Source organism: Mya arenaria, chromosome 9, assembly GCF_026914265.1.
Source record: "Mya arenaria isolate MELC-2E11 chromosome 9, ASM2691426v1".
NCBI lineage: Eukaryota > Metazoa > Mollusca > Bivalvia > Myida > Myidae > Mya > Mya arenaria.
Window position 1 is genome coordinate 29,926,045 of NC_069130.1, and position 25,538 is coordinate 29,951,582.

The 25,538-nt window shown below is 34.3% G+C and overlaps 1 protein-coding gene across 1 annotated transcript in view; it reads right to left on the minus strand.

Moving 5' to 3' along the window:
• Positions 1–9,019, minus strand: part of LOC128246565 (D-glucuronyl C5-epimerase-like) — a 92,131-nt gene extending 83,112 nt beyond the window's left edge. The window contains exon 1 of the mRNA XM_052964824.1: positions 8,911–9,019. The gene's annotated coding sequence lies outside the window, so the exon portion shown is untranslated. The remainder of the gene's footprint in view (positions 1–8,910) is intronic.
• Between the last annotated feature and the right edge of the window lie 16,519 nt (positions 9,020–25,538).

A 25,538-nucleotide genomic window follows, 5' to 3' on the forward strand; every position in this document is an offset into this window, starting at 1 on the left:
TAACTGACTGTGTTGACACCAGTCTTACACTACCTTACTCGAGCATAACTGACTGTCTTGAATCAAACTGACACCAGTCTAAGTGACTGTCTTGAATCTAATTGACTGTTTTGATGCTAGTTTAAGAAGCCGTCTTGACAAAAGTCTCAGTGACTCTCTGGAGTCTTACTGTCTGTCTTGACACTATTCTAAGTGACTGTCTTATGTCTTACTGTCAGTCTAAGTGACTGTCTTGACTCTAGTTTATGTGAGTGTCTTGGGTCTTACTGTCTGTCTTGACACCAGTCATAGTGACTGTGTTGAAAGAAATCTGAGTGTCTGTATTGACACTAGTCTAAGTGACTGTCTTGACACTAGTCTAAGTGACTGTCTTGAAACTTGTCTAAGTGACTGTCTTGAAACTAGTCTAAGTGACTGTCTTGACACTAGTCTAAGTGACTGTCTTGACACTAGTCTAAGTCACTGTCTTGAAACTAGTCTAAGTGAATGTCTTGGGTTTTACTGTCTGTCTTGACACTAGTCTAAGTGACTGTCTTGAAACTAGTCTAAGTGACTGTCTTGTGTTTTACTGTCTGACATGACACTAGTCTAAGTGACTGTCTTGAAACTAGTCTAAGTGACTGTCTTGGGTTTTACTGTCTGACATGACACTAGTCTAAGTGACTGTCTTGAAACTAGTCTAAGTGACTGTCTTGGGTTTTACTGTCTGTCTTGACACTAGTCTAAGTGACTGTCTTGAAACCAGTCTAAGTGACTGTCTTGGGTTTTACTGTCTGACATGACACAAGTCTAAGTGACTGTCTTGACACTAGTCTAAGTGACTGTCTTGAAACTAGTGTAAGTGACTGTCTTGGGTTTTACTGTCTGACTTGACACTAGTCTAAGTGATTGTCTTGACACTAGTCTAAGTGACTGTCTTGGGTTTTACTGTCTGACATGACACTAGTCTAAGTGACTGTCTTGACACTAGTCTAAGTGACTGTCTTGGGTTTTACTGTCTGACATGACACTAGTCCAAGTGACTGTCTTGAAACTAGTCTAAGTGACTGTCTTGGGTTTTACTGTCTGTCTTGACACTAGTCTAAGTGACTGTCTTGAAACTAGTCTAAGTGACTGTCTTGGGTTTTACTGTCTGACATGACACTAGTCTAAGTGACTGTCATGACACTAGTCTAAGTGACTGTCTTGAAACTAGTCTAAGTGAATGTCTTGGGTTTTACTGTCTGACATGGCACTAGTCTAAGTGACTGTCTTGACACTAGTCTAAGTGACTGTCTTGGGTTTAACTGTTTGACATGACACTAGTCGAAGTGACTGTCTTGACACTAACCTAAGTGACTGTCTTGGGTTTTACTGTCTGTCTTGACACTAGTCTAAGTGACTGTCTTGACACTAGTCCAAGTGACTGTCTTGACACTAGTCTAAGTGACTGTCTTGACACTAGTCTAAGTTACTGTCTTGGGTTTTACTGTCTTTCTTGACACCAGTCTAACTGACTGTCTTGACACTAGTCTAAGTGTATGTCTTGACACCAGTCCGAGTGTCTGTTTTGACAGCAGTCCAAGTGTATGTCTTGACACCAGTCTAAGTTTTTGTCTTGACACACCAGTCCAAGTGTATGTCTTGACACCAGTCCAAGTGTATGTCTTGACACACCAGTCTAAGTTTTTGTCTTGACACCAGTGCAATGTCTGTCTTGACACCAGCCTAAGTGACTGTTTTGAGTCGCGACGTCTGTCTTGAAACTAGTATGACTGACTGTCTGGAGTCTTATAGTCTGTCTTAACACCAGTCTAAGTGACTGTCTTGACACCAGTCTTAGTGACTGTCTTGGCACCAGTCTAAGTGACTGTCTTGTCACCAGTTTAAGTGACTGTCTTGACACCAGTCCACATGTAAGTGACTGTCTTGACACCAGTCTACATGTAAGTGACTGTCTTGACACCAGTATAACTGATACCTGAGTCTTAAAGTCTTTCTTGACACCAGCCTAAGTGTCTGTCTTGACACCAGTACAAATACTGTCTAGACACCAGTCTAAGTGACTGTCTTGACACCAGTCACTAAGACTTTCTTGACACCAGTCTAAGTGACTGTCTTGACACCAGTCTTAGTGCCTGTCTTGGCACCAGTCTAAGTGACTATCTTGGCACCAGTCTGACTGCCTTGACATCAGTCTAACTGACTGTCTTGTCACCAGTTTAAGTGACTGTCTTGACACCAGTCTACATGTAAGTGACTGTCTTGACACCAGTCTACATGTAAGTAATAATAATAATAATAATAATAATAATAATAATAATAATAATAACTTTATTTAAAGAAGGTAATACATTAAGACATAGGCATCATATTATAAACAAACATAACACACGACTTATTTACAATGTGGCCTTCTGAAAGAAACATACACACGCACACACACATAAATGCTTAGAATGAAAACGCAAGCAATAAATCTATGTTATTTCAAAAGGGTATGTATTAAAATGTTATACGAAAACATAAAGAAACATGAATATAATACATTAATTATAACGTCAATGCCGAACAATACATCAATTTGTACCTAAAGGTTAACAAATCGTATCATTAAAATTTATTAACTGAGTAAGTAGGACAGTCACACATGTATTTAACACCTTACTCGAGATATATATAATGTAAAAACAATAGTCATGGAATTATGCGTACAATTCTTACAACGGTTTTTGCAATTGATTATGTAAAAAGAACTTCTTGCAGCAGGCTTTAAATGACTTTTCCGTGTTCGATTTACGTATTCGTTCTGGTAAAGAGTTCCAAACTGTCCCACTGTAGCATGCAAACGAGTGTTTCTTGTATTGAGTTTTATGTTGAATGTGGGCAATGTCTTGTCGCGTAGAAGATCGCAATCCATATCTTGTATTGTTTGATAACTTTATAATGTCTCTTATATAACTCAGTGTAAGATTGTTAATAGATTTATATACCATAACAGCCGTTTGATGTTTGCAACGGTATTCAAATTGAAGCCATTATAATTGTTCAAATAATTCATGCGATGGCGTTCTAATAGGCTTAAAGAGAATAATTTTAGCAGCTCTTTTTTGAAGCATGGTTATTCGTTTTGTATGCGTTTGCTTGCTTTTCCCCCAAACACTACAACAATAGTCAAACATAGGAATTATATACGATTTATAAAACAAATGTCTCATTTGATCCGTTAAAAAGTAATTAAGTCTTTTTAAAAGAGCTATCTTTGCAGTTACTTTCTTGCAGACAAAGTAAACTTGCAGGTTCCATGACAATGATGAATCAATAACAATTCCAAGCAATTTCTTCGAAGTTACATTTTCAATAAGTACTTTGTCTACGAATAATTTGAGGGCACATGCATTTCTTAACTTTGCATTTGAACCCAGCAACATGCAATTCGTTTTCAATGGATGTATTGCCATGTTGTTTATTTTGCACCACTCCGATATTATATCTAAATTTATTTGCAACGTACGTTCAATTTCCTGCGTATTTGAACCTTTTGCATATAGTGTAGTATCATCAGCATATAAGTCAATCAAGGAATTTTCTATTTCACAGGTAATGTCATTAATATATATAAGAAAAAGAATAGGTCCAAGAATGGATCCTTGATGAACTCCAGACCTTATACATCTTCGTGAAGATTGGTAACCCCCAAACTTTACAATTTGGTGTCTATCTTTCAAATACGAAGTTATCAGTTGAACGGTATTATCACTGAAATTGTATAATTTCAATTTATGTAAAAGTATTTAGTGATCTACTAAATCAAAAGCCTTTCGTAAATCAAGGAAGAGAGCACCTACAAAGTTTCCATTGTCAATTCCATCAATCCAATCATCAATTATTCTTATCAACGCTGTGTGACAAGAATGATTTTCTCGAAACCCATATTGAAATTCATGTATGATATTCGTATTTTTTAAAAAGTGACTGTCTTAACTGTATAACTGATACCTGAGTCTAAGTGACTGTCTTGACACCAGTCTTAGTGACAGTCTTGACACCAGTCTTAGTGCCTGTCTTGGCACCAGTCTAAGTGACTGTCTTGGCACCAGTCTGACTGCCTTGACACCAGTCTAACTGACTGTCTTGTCACCAGTTTAAGTGACTGTCTTGACACCAGTCTACATGTAAGTGACTGTCTTGACACCAGTCTACATGTAAGTGACTGTCTTGACACCAGTCTACATGTAAGTGACTGTCTTGACACCAGTCTACATGTAAGTGACTGTCTTGACACCAGTATAACTGACTGTCTTTAGTCTTAAAGTCTGTCTTGACACCAAAGTATCTGTCTTGACACCAGTATAATGTCTGTCTTGACACCAAGATAACTGGCTGTCTTGAGTCTTAATGTCTGTCTTGACACTAGTATAACTGACTGTCTTGAATTAAAGTTTGTCTTGACACCAGTCTAAGTGTCTGTCTTGACACTATTCTGAGTGACTGTTTTGACACCAGTCTAACTGACTGACTGGTCACTACTCTAATTTGTGACTGTGTTTTTAATTGAAGGATGCAAACAAAATATTCGAAGAATCATTGGAACATTTGGTATTCGAATGTCAAAATATTTGAAAATTTAATCAAAAGAATACCTGAATCTTCAAATATCAATTTTGCCATTTGTTTGTTTTCCTTAGCTTTTATCAATCAATACTGAAATGACGAATCTTAAAAGGAAGTTAAATTGAGAAATGTGTTAGTGTACAGAATTTGAAACTCATGTTTTGTGTTTTATTTAATAAAGTGGCCTTCAAATGAATTCACACATAATCTGTAGCCATCAATGATAATGCCTGAACACGAATATGTATTGGTAAAAAACAACCAGAGTTGTCACAGAGACAGAGAATTTCTAATTCAATATTAAAAGCCATAATTAATATGATATGCAAAATAGAGTTATGCAATTTGATTATTGAAGTATGTGTGATTGTTGAGTATTGTATAAAGTCTCAATGTAATAAATCAAGTATTAACCTATGTGTGCTCAAGGGCAAAACCTTGACCAGAATTTCAAAGTTAAATAATAAATGGCAATAATTTGCAGTATATGCGAAAAGGGGGGTATCTAACATGGTTATTCAAGAAGGTTGGATGGTTGAGTGCCGTTGTACTAGGGGGAGGAAGTTATTTCATTTCATGCAAACAATAAAAGAGAAAAATGTTTTAGAGCAAACAAAATGGTGGATTTATAAGGAAAAGAACTGATTCTCATAACACCTTTTGACTGGTAATTTAGTGGACTTTCTCCTTAAATTATGAAAAAAACATATGCGCTCAGTATGTGGCGACAAGCATATTCTTTTGATCAGCATCTTTGTACGGTATCATAATTTCAAACATGAAAAAGTTACTGAACAGACTGTAGTTAAGATGCAATATTTACAAATAAACATGTTGATTTGATCCACAAATTTTCTTATTTTCTCGGCAAATATGGCATTTCTGTGCATATTGTAACTGTGCCACCCTTTATTTCTCAAACTTAATTGTATTAACTCAGCTGTACATGTTACTTGTCTAATTCATACTGGATGCAGAAAACAAAGTACTGTTTTACCTGTATTTTATAGTACTTTACCTGTATTTTATAGTATTTTACCTGTATTTTATAGTATTTTACCTGTATTTTATAGTATTTTACCTGTATTTTATAGTATTTTACCTGTATTTTATAGAGTTAAACATTTTTTTAATCTGCCAACCCTTTCATAAGTTATTGTTTGGGGCAAAGTTGAAAATGGGCCATAACTCAATGAACATTTAGTGGTTTTAAGTACAGCGTCAAACTCAGTCTGTATGTTATGCAGGGGCTGGAAGCCGGTAAAATAACCCAGTTACTTTAGCATCTTCACCCGGCTATTTTCGGCGCATCAACAAAAATAAAATATGTTATTTTTTGTCATGTTTTTATGTTTACATCTGTTTAAAACCTTGAGTGTTGGTATTTTTTATTTTGGTTTCTGCCCGTTTGGACTACAAAACAGCATAAGTCTGATATGTGACGTCATTAGTCTCATCCGCCTCTGGGATGTTTTCAAGTGCTAAGTTTGGGTTTCCCAGCATTCCGAATACAATAACATTAGCTCTATACATGACTTCATTAGTCGCATCCCCCTCTGGGGATGTTTTGAAAATAATGATTTGCGAAGCAATGGAGGGTGAAAAAAAAAAAAAATTCCAGACACCGAAGACTAGAAATTGTGGTTAAAAAGGCTTAAATTCATCCCACAAGGGACGTTGCCCCCTTGACCCTAACTTGGGGAGGACACCCAGACCCCCCACCTACTTTAGGAATATTTCCTGCTAATTGAATTTATTTCTACACCCATGGTGTTAAATATGTGGACCAAAAACTATTTGATTTCGCTGACCGTTTGATGAAATATCATGACAAAACCTGCCAACTAGCTCACTCATAATATATAGCCTCCGACCCACTAAACTTTGTTTTCTTGGTTTATGAAAAATGATTTGGCTTTTATATCCAAGTTCCATATTGATTTCGTTTTTATTTCTACACTTGTGCAACGGTGTAAAATTGAAGGGAGATAACAACTAAACAAATCAGTGACCTATAACTTTTGAATCCTTCCACAGTTAACCTTCTTTTACACTTTATTCATGCCAGACCTCATATTGCTTATGCATTCTATGCAGTTTTCACTGAGCATTTTGGCGAGATCGCAATTTTGTCAGAACAATTTTGGGAGTTTATTTCCCAACCTTTCTTTATGTATTGGTATTTGTTACATCAAGGAAATATATTTTAAATGTCAATTGATTCCAAAAAATATCAATTGATTCCAAAATGTCAGCATATTGAAAATTATTTAACCAAACACAAGTAAAACTTTGGCTTGGTAGTTGCCCAAAGGGCAATCAAGTATTAGAGTAAGCATCGAGCCCTGGAATTATCATCTCAGTGATCATTAGTATCGTGTAAATTAAAATAGGGATATAGCTAAAGACTTATTGAAGGGTGTTGCACCCTGCCCTTCTTTTGGTAGAACCAATCTGCCCTTGTGGAGACCAGCATATGCACCTGTTTACACTCATAAATTATGACATGAGATATTCATTTTGTTTTGATTAAAACTTACATACAAGTTTTACATATGTTACAGTTGAGACCTGGTATTACTTCAATGAAACATTATTCCCAACATTTCCTGTTAAATTCATAATGTTCAAATTCTTTGGGAAACAATGTGCCATATTCTCCCTCAGCAGCGTGTTCCTTTTCTGCAGCTCCCTGCCATTTTGAAAACCTTGCTAAAACCAAATACAAAGAAAAACTATGACCTGTCTTCGAATGATCCTAAAAACTGACAAGTCAGTAATAGTAGAACACTGCTTTCAAAACAGAAAATGAGTGCTTAATAACGTGTCCCCTATTTACAAAGCTTAGCACCCAATTTATCAAAGCTCAAAAAAGGATGTTTTGCTTATTTAATTTAATCTGAATTCTAATTAATTGGTGAACTTGAAAATTCAATGACTACTAAAGAAATTATTATGAGCCACATCGCATGATTTTTGGCCTTCGGACACACATTTGCTTTTATAATGGTATTGGGTGTTTGAATAAAATGGCATTTCAGGAAGTCTTACTGAATTTTTTTCTGATGATGTTACATTTATTGCGTAAGATACTTGTTTACAAATGAGACTATGTACAATACATTCCTGGCAGAATTTCCACTTTCCTCGGTAACTAAGAGGGTTTTACAAATACTTTGCGGACTTAAGCCGAGTATGTTACCCCATTTCCTACTTAAAATCGGCCAATTTCAGGGAGTTGCTCGTTTTCGGCAGAGAGTTTAATTGTAAGTAGCTACGTTGATTGCCAGATCATGTTTATATATTGACCACAAAGCGGAACTTCGGGTTGTATGAATTGCTACCTACATTGCTTCTGTTGAAATTAAATGGAAGTAATTTCGTTTAATTAAATCAGTCAACCATTCTCACATTCATTTGTTTTTTTTTGTAAAAAAAGAAAGAAAACATCTTCCATAAAAGAACATATTTCACTCAGCTATTAATTTACCTTTGAAATTCTATTTCCCTCTTGTTATTCATACTATTAAGATATAACACCAGAGCTGGTCAGAGCAATGTAACGGTCTGCTGTAGGCGGATGTGTGTAGCATAATATTCCGTTATAGACGGAAGTACGTTCATAGTACGTTGATGAACTTGGTTGGTAATATATGCAAATTAGCAAAGCCCGGGCTCCAGGTGGATTGAGAATTTACTGTATATAAAGACCAGTTGACCCCTTCAGGGTTGAGCATGCTTTTCTCTGACGGGATCTGTTAGGTCTTTGACGTCACACGTTACAACAACATCAAAATATTTTCAATACCGACGTTTCCATGCAACCTCGATCAAAACATTCAACAGAACTTGATCGCCTAAAAGATCATAAATTATTAGAGAACATTACCTTCATAGAAATAGTGAATGCAAATCATGAGGTTATATTTTAGTCAAAACTTGATATGATATGGAAAGCAGATTCAATTGCGAGATTCAACAGTTCAATAGTCTGAATAGAATGTGTACAATCTTAATTCAAAACAAGATACTAAAGTATGCCAACTGGATTGGTGTCAAAACCAAAAAAATACATCGAGGGGATGAACAGGCCTAAACAGCCGCACATTTTCCCTCAATGAGTAGAAGAACCTCTGAACTATGGAGAGAAACATCAATCATTCATTGCACATGAAAATGAAATGATAAAAAAAAGTTTCCTGAACACGATGGTTTTCAGGTTTACATCATGTGTACATCAGACATAACAAGATATTTGATTGAAACGTGATGTCAGTAGGGTAAATCTGATTTTGACTACTGAAAATGACTACTTACCATCCCTTGAAAACTAGAAAATTATGACAAAACACTGTCAATTTTTGTTGTTGTAATTTGCATGTGAAAATAGCGATTAGTAGGCTACAGTTCACTAAATTTTTCGCACGATGACAGGAGTTACTCCCTTAGCGATAATCAATTGATGGCTGTGTCTATCTAGTAAACATCGGCGACCTCAAATTAAGAGACAGAGGATACTTATTGAGTTTAGCATAAGATTGTGTTTTTTTCACGAGAGTCACAAAAACATATGTTCAAGAGTGGCGAAGATAGGATCCGGATGTGAATACAGAAACAAAGAGTGCTTGTGTTCAAGTATCAATATTTTATTAAAATTGAATGAAAAAGAAGCAAAAAATGTTCTTTTTGCAGAGAACTTGACTGAATTTGACACTCTATTGCAGAAATTGATAGTTTTCAATGTAAATATTGGAAAAATCATAGCTTGTGGAAGTCTGAAAATTAGTTGTTTGTAGCCGATTGACTCCCTGGCGGAAGGGTTATGTATTTGAACTCAATTTTGACAGTCGGGTCAATGGTCAACATGGTGTTTTCTTGTGATTATATTTTGTGTCTTGAATTGTTCTAGAGATGCCATGTCCTTGTTTTTCAATTGGGGTGTGTATAAAGTCAAAAGCTAGGTTAGTGTCTATATGAAACATATAGTAAAAATAACTGTGGTCTCACGCCAAATGTATCCTTTAGTTGGGAGCGAGACAAATCGGCCCCTTACCAAATCGGCCCTGCCATTTCGTCCCCTCAATTAAATTGGCTCGAGACGTTTCGGCCCCTTACTGATTTTCAACAGAGACATTTCGGCCCCTTAATTTAATTTTATTTTGAATATGTAAAGAAAATAATAATTTGTCGTATTTTGTTATAACTGTTAAATATCAATTGATCAATAAAGATTTCATAGAAAATTTGTCTTTGAACAATGCGTTCTTTATGTGTGTTGTGGGTGTGAAAAGACATGTGAATGAATACGTGTCTTTAATTTGTTAATGTTTTTACAGCTGATTAAAGAAGATTTGAGTGATATAAACAACGTCTCACAACAACGTCTCAAAACCGTATAACAAAGTATAACACTTTCCAAATATGGCTTTGTATGTGACAGCAAGATTTCCCATAATTAATGTTAGAATAAAATGCATATGATGCCAAAATTATATCAAAGCTGTTGTATAAGACTCACATTGGCTAGTGTCATAGTTGCATCGGTACATTATAAATTACACACATGTGTGACATGGTATTATCAAAATTGAAAGATTTATATTAGCGTGTTTTTTTAACTTATAGTAAATGATAAAATCTGGTGTACAGCTTAGTTGAAGTTTATTTTTTCAGGTTATTAAAGTATCAATAAATCAAAGATACTACATGATTAAATTAAAAGCTACATGGCCACAAATTCATATTTTTTTTTAAATGATTAGACATTGCAAACTGCTTTTCCATATTCCTTTACGTTTCAACCATCATTCATTATGTACATATTTGAGGTATACTATTGCTCTCAATATTGTCATAAAAATATACCCTTATTTCAATATTCAATGCATACTTAATAATGATAACGTTTAATTGCTGTGTACTTTTTGACATTTTTTTTGGTGACCTGAGTGTAGACGAATAAACTTGTAAAGTGTCACAAATTCCGACGCCTGACACCTGTGTGGAATGTGACAATTCGCCATAAGACTGTCTCGAAAAAAATAACAGCTAATACTCGTGTCGGAGACAGCCCATGGCCGTTAGCGGAGAGCGCGGTATGTAGACATTGACGCGAGGATTATGGGTGAGTGGGACTCATAATACTCGCAAGAGGTTACATGTGAGGAGTTTTTGAGAAATGTTGATGCCATCTACGGCATGCGACCTTGAAACAGTTTTAGATAGTGGACTTGATATCAAACACATATCATTATTCCTCTTGTAAATATTAGCAACATGCTTATGTATATTATTTTAAAGATTATGTCAATTTTTTTTTAAGTCTATAGATTTATGTTTTAACTCGATTCAGTTTTATAAAACAAAAAATCTCATGAATAAATGTCTATGTTCACATGTATATTTGTGTTCCAGTATAAATATATTTCCTTTTAAATCTATTTTTATTATTAATACTTTTGTATGCATATATAGCTTTATGTGAATAAACATACCTCATTAAAACTTCTTTTCAGATAAAAAATGAAATTATATGTTTTTTACTTATATTTCGAAATAAAAAAAATGAAAATAAGGGCCGAATGTCTCCGTAATAAGGGGCCGAAACGTCTACAGGATGGGGCCGATTTGGCAAGGGGCCGAAAAAGTAGCCTTTTCAACTAGGGGCCGATTTGGTAAGGGGCCGATTTGTCTGGTAGCCGTCTAAACTTATAGACGTGTTATACGGGATTCTGAAGGATTTGCCATATCAAAAAACGTAAAAAAATCCGTAAACGTACAAATATTTGGACTAGCGACAGGGATACAAAAGAAATGTAAAAATAATAAAAAAAGTATCTCTGATCGCTCATTATTGTTGCTAATGTATCCTTTTTAGTTTTATTGGTATCATGTATTTTTTCTATATCCCCTTTTTGTTTTTACGCTGCTACGAGTGGGACGTACATGTACGCTCACCCCGCCAAAGTTTTGATTGTTGATAAGGTACATGTAGCTGTCATTTCCATATCGAGCCAAATCGGCCCTGAGATATTTCGGCCCCTTAAAATTATTGACTCGAGACCTTTCGGCCCCTCACTGATTTTCAACAGAGACATTTCGGCCCCTTAATTTTATTTAAGTTTTTATTTTAAGTATAATCAAATGGTAAAATTTTGTTTCAATAGAAGTTGGAATGAGATTTGTAATTCAACATAAAACATAAATTTACCCAAATATTGATAAAATCGGGAAAAAAAGGTAATATATTTAATTTATTTATACTTTAAATCAAATGTAAATAAATATAATAAAACCACATAAAAATAAATTTACCACACAAACAAATGATAATGTATATTTAAATAACATTAAAATCACTACAATTTCAACACCTATCTGCCGCTGTAAATGGCACCCACATTCTTTAGGAATTGCTTACATCTGATCTCGTTTGGCCTTGGAGTAATCTCCTCTGGAGATGCCTATTAAAGGCCTAGTTTAATCCTTCTATAAAAGACCCCTCCCAAAACCGTGTATTTGTACACAACCTCTGTTAATTGATCTTAATCTTATTGCCTAATTGTCTTATCCGATCTGAAATCTGAGTATCCTGCTGTGCAGTTTCAGGGGTTTCATTATAAAAATGGACCCTAAATGGCCCTGAGCCAAGAAACGAATACACAGGTAATTGGCCCCTACTGTGACACCAGTGCAATAAGCAGGAGATGCACAGCAGGGGATTATCATGCCAAACATTCCTTAAACTAGGCCTTTAAGATGGTTACAAGACGAATGTTGATGCTAGACATCAAAGACGCGGCTGAATGGGTTTTATTGAATATAATACGTGAAAAATATCGATACCCAATTGGCTCAATAAAGTCATGTGACAATATATACAATTGTTAACATTCCGAATAAACACGGACATAGCCGAACTATGATGGTTTAATCAACTTTCTAGATCGTAGTTACTCGGTCGTCTCCGGCATGCGTAAATTAATAAGACTGGTTTCTGGCATTATCACCGATGAAATTATTGGTGTCGGGTCGATTCGGCCGAGATATCATTTCGGCCTGATACTTTTCGGCCTACTTTTATTCATTAATGTTTGTTATAAATCGTGTGAATTACGCTTTGAACTTTCATTTTATATCAGTTAAATTTAAAATGTGTTAATTTCGTTATTGCGACTTATATTTGTTAATAAAATCGTGTGAATTAAGCTTTGTACTTCCATTTTATATCACTTAAATTTAAAATAGTCAATTAATGTCGTGTTAAGGCACTTATATTTCTTATCAAATGCATAATTTAAACTATTATTCACAATATGCCCGTAAATTCTCACATGCTTATTTACTACCACAGCGTGTATATCTAAAATATCTAAACTGCGTTAATGAAAATAAATATAGAATAGCTATTACAAAATTTAGACTTTCGTCACACGACCTAGCCATTGAAACTGGAAGGTATATAAACATTATAAGATCGGAACGTAAATGCTTACACTGTAACACGAATGCCGTAGAAAGTAAGTATCATTTCTTACTATGTCCTAAATACAAAATCCTCCGACAACAATATCTCAAACCTTATTACAACTCGTGGCCTAATCTTAATAATTTGACAATCTTATGTCATCAACATCTGTTCACTGTATTTACAACATAGCGAAGTTTATCTATTTCGCATTTTGCCTGAGAACAAATGCTACAGCAATAACACTTCATTAAATTGATCATTTATCTGAATGTAAATCTTTACGTATTGAAATATGTAAATTGTTACTATGTCTTTTTTTGTAACATGACACCTACTTTCTTGAATGTTTGACCTCTCTGTAAATAACCTGTGTTTTCACTGTTCAATATTGTACTTTATTATATGGCTATAAATGTGCATATGCCGTTTAATGCTGAATAAAGATATGTTATGATATGTAATGTTATATAAATCGTTTTCACAGAAAGTAAATTTCTAAAATAACGAACTCGTATGACCGGCGACCAGTCAATACAAAAATACAGAGAATAACTTTTTTTAATTTCCTGTTTTAAACATTAGGCTTATTCGTTTTATATGACGTTTTGGACCTTTTACACGCATCAAAACGGTTATTGACGACAAATTTTAAGTAAAGTTGAATAAGAGTTAATATCATTAACAAATCTTCTTCTTTTTTTATAACTAAAATCTATCCGTATACACTTCCCCATTGACAATTGCAAACATGTATCCCTATAGAGGCCGCGTCTAACAAGGGGGAGGACGTTATTTCGTTTCTGTCAAACATTAAGTGAGAAAAATGTTTCATGGCAAACAAAATGGCGTTGCTGGATGATAAATATCGATTCTGGGACCAATTTCTGCCTGGTAAGTTGACTTTTTTAATAATTTTGAAAAATGAATGCGTCCAGTGTGTGGGGAAAAACATATTCTTTAATCGACATCTTAGTTTGGTATCATAACTTTAAAGATAAAAAAGTTATTGAACAGATTGTGGCTCGGGAGGCAATGTTTACAAATAAATGTGTTGAATTTATCCTCATTTTTCGTATTTTCTCGGCAAATATGGCATATCTCTGCATGTTGCAACTATGCTTTCATGTATATATTTTCCTATCTTCCAAACGTCATGGTTATTACTCGACTGTACACATTTCCTGGCCGAATTTTTGTACCTTAATCCCCCATTTTGTTTAGTGCAAGCACATTACCCACATTTTGGTGACAATGCAAACAGCCTTTTGCATCATTTCAGTGTGTCCAACTGTTCATAATGTGCTGTAAAATTAACTACATACCTCTGACTAACTACAATTGTATGTGTTTACGATTATACCATAGGTAAAAAGTAATACAACAAAAATTATTCTAGAATAACGGACCTTGATAATCGATATTAATTGATGTCCTCCCCCTCGATTAAAATTGAAGAGTTTCAAGTGGAGGTTTTCATTACGGGTGTGCTACCTTAATTTCAATTTCAAACCCCATAATGAAAAATATACCAACTTTAATAAATTTAGAAGTAATTTTGGCGATTTAGTATATTTATCACAAGGTTTTCGAATTTTGTTAATGTTGGCCATTGGCAGTAAAAATTGCTTAATATTTTTTTCGTAATTCTCTGTGGTTAGGGCAAACTAAAAGGAAATGGTATTCACCCTCAATGATTCTCATTTTACCATTATTATTATTATTATTATTATTATTATTATTATTATTATTATTATTATTATTATTATTATTATATATATATATATTCTTTAATTTCGTGTCGACGGGTAGTAGCATATCTGCCTATTCCTATTTGTAGATCGTGTGATGTAGTTCTTAGTTTGGTTAAAGCAATTCTAAATTTATTTTCAGTCATATCACTAAGGTACGTTTCCTGGTCAATATCATGTTTAAATAATGAATATGAGCAAAGTTTAGGTAGACTGTTTATTTTTCCATTGCATGTCTGTTCATAATTGTCGATTATTCTTTGCCTTATTGTTATTATATCAATAGATAACGTATCTTGATTAAGCCAAATGTCAGTCATCCCAAGGTGATTCAATACGGCTTGTATAAGATAAGCCCAGTTATTACCGTTTTACATAACAGTATTATTAATGTCATCGCGTAGCATATTATATACTAGTTTAGGGAGAGTTAAGAATTTTTATCCAGTATCTGATCATTCTAATCGTTCTGATTATTTTCATTGAGACCCTTCCTAATTCATCATACAAGCATTCTAAATTTGTTGATTGTTTAACACATAATAATTTTCTGCAAAATTTAGTATGTGTCATTTCAACATCTTTGGCATCGTTAAAACCCAGTACTTCTGCCGAATAGTTAAGTATTGGTGACACTAGGCTATCAAATACTGTTTTTTTTTCTATTATAGGTATGTGCAGTTGATTGAATACAACAAATGCATTGTGCATAGAATATGCGGCGTGCTGTGCTAATCGCTTTTGTGTTCTGTTCCAGTTATTGTTCTTATATAAATGCGTCCCAAGATATTTAAAGGAAGTAACTATTTCTTTCTCGGCGTTGTAAAGATAAAATTGGTAGGTTGTGTTACGACCCTTTTCAAAAATCATAGCTTTCGTTTTGTTGGCATTAATTTATAACCCCCAGTTGTTGCAATATTCTTGGAGATCATTTAACATACATTGTAGAGAGTTTGGTTTATGTGGAAGTAAAGCTGCGTCATCGGCAAACAGGAGAAATACCTTTATGTCGTTTATTGTATATATTCCTTCCCGATTACTGTTTATATTAGACGTGACGTCATTCACGAAGAATGAAAATAATAAACTTGAACTCGGGCAGCCCTATTTCAGGCCAGTGCCAGATTCGAAGTAGTCTGATCTTGACTGTTTATATCTAACACAACATTTGAGAGCAGAATACAATATATATACTTGAATTGAGACCGAAAATATAAAACAAAAAAATCATGACCATTAACACGATGTATATCTATTTAAATCATCTTTAACTACCTGTCACACACATTACTAAATTAAGGACACCAATTCATTCACACGTCTTTGAACGTCTTGTTCACACCATCGACAACAGCATTACTAAGGGTGCATTAATCAAAGACATTTTTTTTAAATATATCTATTCAACAGTTTTAACAACATAATATTTATATAGCACGTAATATTAATAAAAAATAAGGACCGAAACGTCTCCGTAATCAGGGCCCGAACTATCTACAGGGTGGGGCCGATTTGCCAAGGAGCCGAAAAGGTCACCGTTTAAACTAGGGGCAGATTTGGTAAGGGGTCGATTTGTCTGATAGCCGTCATTTCTACGCCGGCTCGTGAACAAAAGTGTTTTTATAGTTTATTCGTGTCTCATTAAAAATATATTTGTGATCAGTCATGAATGCATAGATCTATGTTCCAAGAATATAAGTATTTTTTTTAGATTAAAAGGACATCAATACATTACCAAATTGCACTGGTCGCCATTTACTGAATTAATTTTTAAGGATCGAACGTGTAAGCAAGCAATTGCGGATTATCATTGGATAAAAAAACATGTTTTCCTAGCTTTAGTTTTTCTTCGTGAAACATGGGTATTCAAGCACACGTATCCGTGCAGACTGTAGATATTTTCACAATGCATTGTGCAAACAGACTTAATAGACTTACACTCACAAAAGACCTCTCACTGCTGATTATTCGCATAAAAAATAGTACTATGCTCGTCTTTCTATGTTTCTTGCTTGTTCATGAGTACTATCTTTAAAACTTATACGACAGCTCTAATATAATTGTAACATTTATTTTTGGTTATCCTTTTATTTTGCATGTCTCAGTGCGTTTTAAGGCTTTTGAACATTAAAACGGATGCAGTAAAATCAAAGGTATTATTATAAAAGCATATTTTCCTGAGCACCTTCTATTACTTGTATTTCAATTTCGGCAATTTTTTGAACTAGGTGCCACGAAATGTTTTTGGATATTGATTCTTTTTTTCTATTTCATTTTTAATTCTTTTCTTAGAATAAAATAAAATAATAGAAATAAGCATTCAGTGTAATGTACATCGCATTAATGATAATAGCCACAAACTCAGAAAATATAAGCTCAGTTCTAAAGTATATGCCTTATCTTACAAAATTATTACATTAACATCGTCATCCTTGTGTAATTACTTTGTGCCTTATAACATGTAATATATATTGCTGTACATACTGTATATATGACCGTTTGTTTGTTAAATATGTTTAAATCACTTTTCGGGTGGAAATAAAGAGAATAATAATAATGTAGGTTGGTGACAAATTTGTTAACATACATGGAAGGGTAAAACAATCATCTGTTAATTGCTGTGTGAATTTTCAGGGAAGGCCTTATTACAAAATAAAACAGTGTACAAAGATATTTGATTGATGATTTAACATCGAATATGTTCGAGCACTTGTTTTCGTATAAAAGCAAATATTCGAACATTCATCTTCAAAGTTCAAGAAAGCGTTTGAAAACAAGATTATCTTTTTTAATAAAAAACGGGAAATTGTTTATTTTCAAAAATAACTTTATTAAAACTAATGCAACATTTTTGATTATTAAATTATTATTTTAGCAACAATTTCTGGTTCAAAAGTGAAAAGTGGTTTTAAAGTCAGCGATATTTTCCCTCCTTAGTTTGTAGTGAAAGTATCAAATTAATATTTTCACTGTTGTTATCTCACCATAATACAACACATGTCACCGAAAAGCATGAACGAAGTTGAAGCATTTTTTTGTTTCAATTTTTGGGCAAACGTCGTCCAATAACATGAACGTTGGGTTCCTGGTGATCTCACATTAGTTTAGTACAAGAAAAACTGTGATACAAAGTATCACAGCGGGCCAACAAACAGATCTACCATGTAAATATTTTGAAGTTGGTGATGGCTGATGTTAAGTCAAGGCTATGAAGGAATTAAAAAATACCTATTTTGGTAAAACATTAGTCTATGCACAACTACAGTTTATATTAAACACTTCTTCCAGGTTTCAGTACAACTATAAGTTTTACAGTGGACAAAGTTTTGTGACAGACAGACAGCACTAAATCAATATGTTTCTTGCTTACTCGAAAAAAGACATAAATAAGGCAAACCAAAGTGAAAGTTCTTGCACAAGCACAACTGTCACAATACTATTTATTTTATTTTGGTACCCATTTTCATATTCAGTAACAATTCTTAGGACATTTAGTTACTTATATTGAAAATAAGTTTCAACAACATATTAGTTAAATCACTATGTAAATTGACACTAACTTTACAATGCATCAGAGTCAAGTTTACATATATGTTACATTGGTCAGCGGAGGAATTAGTCAGTAACTTATCAATACGGCAGACGGCGGATTTTTCAAGCACTGTGAAAATATGGATATTTTAGCAGATTAGAGTATTTAAAACACAATACTCAGTTGCACTGTGAGTACATGGAGTAATATCTTAATGGGTTAAATGACAAAGAAGAGGAAAAAGAGCAAATCGTCACCAGGAGATGCAAATTTGCAAACACCTTAGAAAAGGCGGGAACCCAAACCAGTCCAAACAATGGCAGAGGCGTTGGCCGAGGCAATCGCACCGAGCGGGGGGAACATTGAGCCCATGACGCAGTATAACGGTCAAGGCATGTATCAAGCAAGCCCGAACTATGCTCTTCACCAAAATATGCCTTATAATGGTGGCGCATTCTGGAGCCCGGGCCCGGGCCAAGGATATGCCCAATGTGCTACACCTACAGGTACATCGCCGAAAATTGTAAACAAGGATATGTTGACCAAGATCATGAATAAACTTGACACAATGGATACAAAACTGGCTCAACTCGAGAATATTCAATCCAGTGTAAATAGCTTAACGGTCCGCTTGGATAATACTGATCACAAGATCAGCGACTACAATGGGGGAAATCTGTGACATTGAGATAAGCCGTGAGTTCGGTAGTAAAACAGTGGCGGATTTATCAAAACAACACGAATCACTCGAGTCACTGGTGAAAAAAATGCAAAAGTATGAAAAAGATCAAATGCAAAAGGAAAGCACGCTCAAAGACGAAATACAGGACTTAAAATGTCACATTATGCGAGATAACCTTCTGTTCCACAAGGTCGCCGAGGAGAACACGATATTTTGACAGATGCTCAGTTTGGTTTTAAAAGTAATTATAGTACAGTTTACCCGGTGTTTATACTTAACTCTCTTATACAAAAGGCAATTAAGTAAGAAGAAGAAATTGTATTGTTGTTTTGTGGACTTCCGGAAGGCATACGACTGTATTGATAAGGGCGTCTTTGGTGTAAACTTATCAAACTTGGTATAGATGGAAAGTTTTTGTCTTTGCTGAGGTCGATGTATAGTGAGGTGTATTAAACATCTTGGTTCTTTGTCAGATTTCTTTGACAGTAATATTGGCTTGTTTCAAGGGGAGATAACCTCCCCGATTTGTTTTTCTCTCTTTCTCAATGATATTGAGCTTCATTTACAACAAGGTTTAAATGCAGGTCTGACAGTTAGTGAGATTTCGGTTTATTTATTGTTATTCGCAGACGATGCAGCTATTTTGTCGGAAACTAAGGAAGGCCTGCAGGAATCATTGAATAATTTATGTACTTATTGTTGTAAATGGAATCTGACGGTCAATGTGGAAAAGGTGGTCGGTTAGCTAGAAATGATATATGGACGGACAACGATCAAGCTGTTGAAACTGTCAATTCCTTCAGCTATCTCGGTGTAGTATTTTCCTATGGTGGATCTTTCATGCAGGCGGCTAATACACTGGCTGGCAAGGCATTTCGGTCTATGAACTCGCTTAAGGCTTTAATCAAACGTAACCAGGTCCCTATTGGTATAATGTTCAGCTTGTTTGATGCATTTGTTTTGTCAATTCTTAACTATAATTTTAGAAGTGTGGGGCTATATTCAGCCAGAGGTGATGGATAGAGTACAAAGAAAATTTTGCAAGTGCGTTCTTAATGTCAATCGCTCCACAAATTCATTGTCAATTTATGGAAGGCTAGGCAGATTTCCTCTATACATTGAGAGACATATTCGCGTTATTAAGTATTTACTTAAATTATACAAAGAGAAAAAAGATTATTGTATCCTCAGAGCAATATTAAAGGATCAATACATGGATCTTGATGATAATACACAGAATATAAACTGGGTCTCTAAAGTAAGAAGTATACTTCAGTCAGCGGGTTATGCGGATGTGCGGTTATTCCCTGAGTCGGTTAATATAAATTCATTAGTCCCCATGTTTAGAAATAGATTAAGAGATGTATACATAACTAGTTGGCGAGCTACCATGGAGACACATTCATCATTGTATTTATATAAGGAAGTTAAACATACGTTCCAATTGTCTAACTACATGGTATTACTGGATAATATAAAATATAGAAATGTTTTAGCTAAACTCATATTGTCCTCGCATAATTTGTATATTGAACTAGGTAGACATAACAACATCCCTAGACAAGATCGAAAATGCACACAGTGCCATTTAAACGCTATAGAAGACGAGTTTCAATATGTTCTTGTCTGCCCAATGTTTAGTAATATCCGACAGACTTATATTCCTAGATACTATGTTAGAAATCCCAGTATGATTAAATGTATATCATTACTAAATTCTGATAAAAAACCCACTCTGTTGATAAAATTAGCTATTTTCTGTATTAAGGCTTTTAAGATAAGAGACGTAAATATATGATATATTATATAAGACATTCTCACATTATATTGCTGTTAAATGTGTTAGTTTTGTGTATATCATATGTATTGTTGGTATAGTTACCAAAATATCCATATGCATTACTTATTTATCACATGCATGCTATTTTTTTCATTTTTGCATTCTGTGTTTATAACGATGAGCTGTATATGTTTAAGTTAAATAAACATTATGTTCTGTTCTGTTCTGTTCAGTATCGAGTTTCCCTAAAGCATACATTGGTCAGCTAAGAAATTGGTCATTAAATTCTGAATGAGGCAGTAATTGGTCATCTATATGCACTGGACCATGAAATGTAATGACCATACATGTACAACAATTCAACACCCCGAGGGGCTTTGTGCGAAATGTGACAACACGCCTTTGAGGCTTAATGGACGATACAAGTTAATGAAAAAAATAATACATAAAAATGAAAAGATTACACTTATTTCGCCATTAATGATTCATGCTTTATTTTTTTAACATCATATGAACATTTCATTAGCAACAGTTTGCCTTGTTTTCCACAAAACAACTTCGAAAATACAACAGATTAAAGAGGAATCTATTTCATTTAAAATGATCAATAATGGATTGGCAAACAACATTCTTTTGATCGTTCTTTGGTGTAGTGCAGATAGTTTTCCACAAGTTGTGAGGCTAACATTTAAAGCTACATTTATAATTAAAATAATTGGTTCAAACAATTGTAAATGAAACACCTAAAAACGTAATTTAATCCGTGATATCTTCTCATCTTTTCACCAAACCAGCAAAAAAAATAAAATTACTCAATTCATTTCAATGAACTGCCATTTTCAATAAAAATACACAAACATCCGTCTTTACGTACACTTTAAGGTGTATATAAAATAAATTAAACAAAATAAGTCTTAAAAAATCTTTAATTTCAAAACTTATTTTTTTCTTTGTCTATATGGTCAGCAATTGGTCAGCAACTCTATTCTATTTCTATATCGTCAGCTAACTCGTCAGCACTTTAGTACGTGCCCAGAAACGTCCGAAAGACAAATCTGTAAAAAATTATAGACTGTGTCTACATTATTAATGTCAAAAGTAACACCGTTTATTTAATGACGAGACAATCATTATGGTAAGAACGACAACTCATGTATTCAAGGGAAAAATTGAATGTGTCTACATTTTCAGCCCAAAAGTACTTGAATTTTTTAGGAAAAAGAGACGCATATTTTCAACCAAGTTCTTAAGTCTTCATAAACCTTTTACTCACTACGTATTAAATGTAGCGAGGATAAATTTAATATTCCAAACGCCTCAAATGACATAAGGATCCAGCGTACCCATCGCATAGGCGCTTACAATGCAGCCAAGACGCGACCGATCGTCGCAAAATTGGTATTCTACCCGGATCGAGAGCTGGTTTCCGAGCAGTTCCCGATGGAGATCATGAAAAAGCGCCGGAAGTTGATGCCAGCGATGCTTAAGGCTCGTGAGGAGGGGAAGGAAGCATTCATCAGGGTCGACAAACTTTTCATCAATAAGCGTCTCTATAGAGACGGTGAGTAGGAGGATGTGCTAAGATGTGTCTCATGGAACATTGAAGGACTTACATTAAGTAAAACATCGGACTCGAAATTTTTAATCTATTGTGTGAATATGACATTATTTGTTTAAACGAAACATGGACAAATAGTAAGTCAAACATTAATTTTAAAGGCTAAAGTAATCCTATACATTCATACAGAAAGTACCAAAATCGCAAAGCAAAACGCTCTAGTGGCGGCTTAATAATATATGTTAAAGACCGTATTAGAAAAGGCGTTTAAGTAGTTAAAATGATATCGATTGTCTTGTTTGGTTAAAGTTTGATAAATATTTCTTTAAAACGGATTATGATTTGTACATGGGCTTTACATACATAGCGCCAGAAGCATCTCCTATACATAACATGTATAATGTAGACATCATTAGGCAAATTGAAGAAGATATTACTAATTTTAGTCAGTTTGGTAAGACTTTTTTGACCGGCGACACTAATTGTAGAGTAGGACAAAAGCACGATTTCATTGATAACGATCGTAGTATTGACCATGATGACGTATTACCTATTGATATTCCCACACATAGATCATCACGTGACTTTACATCCAATCGCTTCGGTGATTATCTACTTGACCCTTGTAAAGCTTCAAATATTCGTATAGTTAACGGTCGTTGGAAAAATGATCGTGGGAATTTCACGTGCATGACCTACAATGGGCAAAGTGTTGTAGATTATTTGATCACTTCTCTCGATAATTTTGATTCAATAGGACATTTCAGTGTAGAGGATTTTAATACTTTTTCTAACCATGCACCCCTTTCGTTATCTTTGAAAATTAATACTAGACATGATGAGGTGCCTTCAGCTAATAAAATTTATTATAAATGGGACTCGAAATTTAAGGATAATTTTGTAGCAGATATAAGTGCAGATATCCATAAATTAGAACATGATTTGCATGATGAATATTCTAAGGAAGGAAATGTTGATAAACTAACCACTATTTTTACAACATTTCTTTGTAATAAAGGTCAGAGATTTTTTGAGAGAAAGGCCAATTCTTCGCCTTATTTTGATAGGGCACGGTCTATTAAGAATGATTGGTATGATAGTAAATGCAAGCAAAAAACACTGTATATAAAAACGCTGTCTCTCTGTATAATCTTTTTTTAACCGATGAAGATAGAAAAGCAGCGTTTAGCGCAAAGAAAGATTACAAGTACCAGTGTAGAACATCTAAGAACAATTTTAATAAGGCGCGATGTAAAAAGATGAACGAAATGCGAAAGAAGACACCTAGGGAATTTTGGAAGATATTTAAGAATAAGTCAAATAGTAATTTCGGGGACAACATATCGAAAAGAGAGTTTAAGGACTATTTTGATAATTTGATGTCAAATATAGATGTCCAACCTGATGAGGAAAGTAGGACGTTTGTTGAGGATTTCGATAATAATGCCAATAATGACCCAACTTTTGCTAGTTTGGATGAACCTATATCTGATCAGGACATTGTTAATGCTGTGAAGAAATTGGGTAATAATAAAGCTTGTTCTCTCGATAATATTCTGTATGAGTATTTTAAGTCAAGTATACCTGTTATAATTAATCCCCTAGGGATATTCTTCAATCATATAGTATATATGCGATCTTTTCCCAGTAGTTGGGCTAAATGAGCCATAATTCCAATATATAAAAAGGGAGAGCAAACGGACCCAAATAACTATAGAGGTATTACACTAATAAGCTGTTTTGCTAAACTATTTACATTTATATTAAATGACCGGGCAAAAGAGCACGATATTTTGACAGATGCTCAGTTTGGTTTTAAAAGTAATTATAGTACAGTTTACCGGGTGTTTATACTTAACTCTCTTATACAAAAGGCAATTAAGTAAGAAGAAGAAATTGTATTGTTGTTTCGTGGACTTCCGGAAGGCATACGACTGTATTGATAGAGGGCGTCTTTGGTGTAAACTTATCAAACTTGGTATAGATGGAAAGTTTTTGTCTTTGCAGAGGTCGATGTATAGTGAGGTGTATTAAACATCTTGGTTCTTTGTCAGATTTCTTTGACAGTAATATTGGCTTGTTTCAAGGGGAGATAACCTCCCCGATTTGTTTTTCTCTCTTTCTCAATGATATTGAGCTTCATTTACAACAAGGTTTAAATGCAGGTCTGACAGTTAGTGAGATTTCGGTTTATTTATTGTTATTCGCAGACGATGCAGCTATTTTGTCGGAAACTAAGGAAGGCCTGCAGGAATCATTGAATAATTTATGTACTTATTGTTGTAAATGGAATCTGACGGTCAATGTGGAAAAGGTGGTCGGTTAGCTAGAAATGATATATGGACGGACAACGATCAAGCTGTTGAAACTGTCAATTCCTTCAACTATCTCGGTGTAGTATTTTCCTATGGTGGATCTTTCATGCAGGCGGCTTATACACTGGCTGGCAAGGCATTTCGGTCTATGAACTCGCTTAAGGCTTTAATCAAACGTAACCAGGTCCCTATTGGTATAATGTTCAACTTGTTTGATGCATTTGTTTTGTCAATTCTTAACTATGATTTTAGAAGTGTGGGGCTATATTCAGCCAGAGGTGATGGATAGGGTACAAAGAGCTAGGCAGATTTCCTCTATATATTGAGAGACATATTCGCGTTATTAAGTATTTACTTAAATTATACAAAGAGAAAAAAGATTATTGTATCCTCAGGGCAATATTAAAGGATCAATACATGGATCTTGATGATAATACACAGAATATAAACTGGGTCTCTAAAGTAAGAAGTATACTTCAGTCAGCGGGTTATGCGGATGTGCGGTTATTCCCTGAGTCGGTTAATATAAATTCATTTGTCCCCATGTTTAGAAATAGATTAAGAGATGTATACATAACTAGTTGGCGAGCTACCATGGAGACACATTCATCATTGTATTTATATAAGGAAGTTAAACATACGTTCCAATTGTCTAACTACATGGTATTACTGGATAATATAAAATATAGAAATGTTTCAGCTTAACTCATATTGTCTTCGCATAATTTGTATATTGAATATAATATTGAATAACCGTATACATTTCCAACTAATGGTTATATTGTGATAAGATAAGAAAATCACCGTATACAATACCAACCAAGGGTTAAATATAAATAAAACTTAAAATGAGCTTGTGA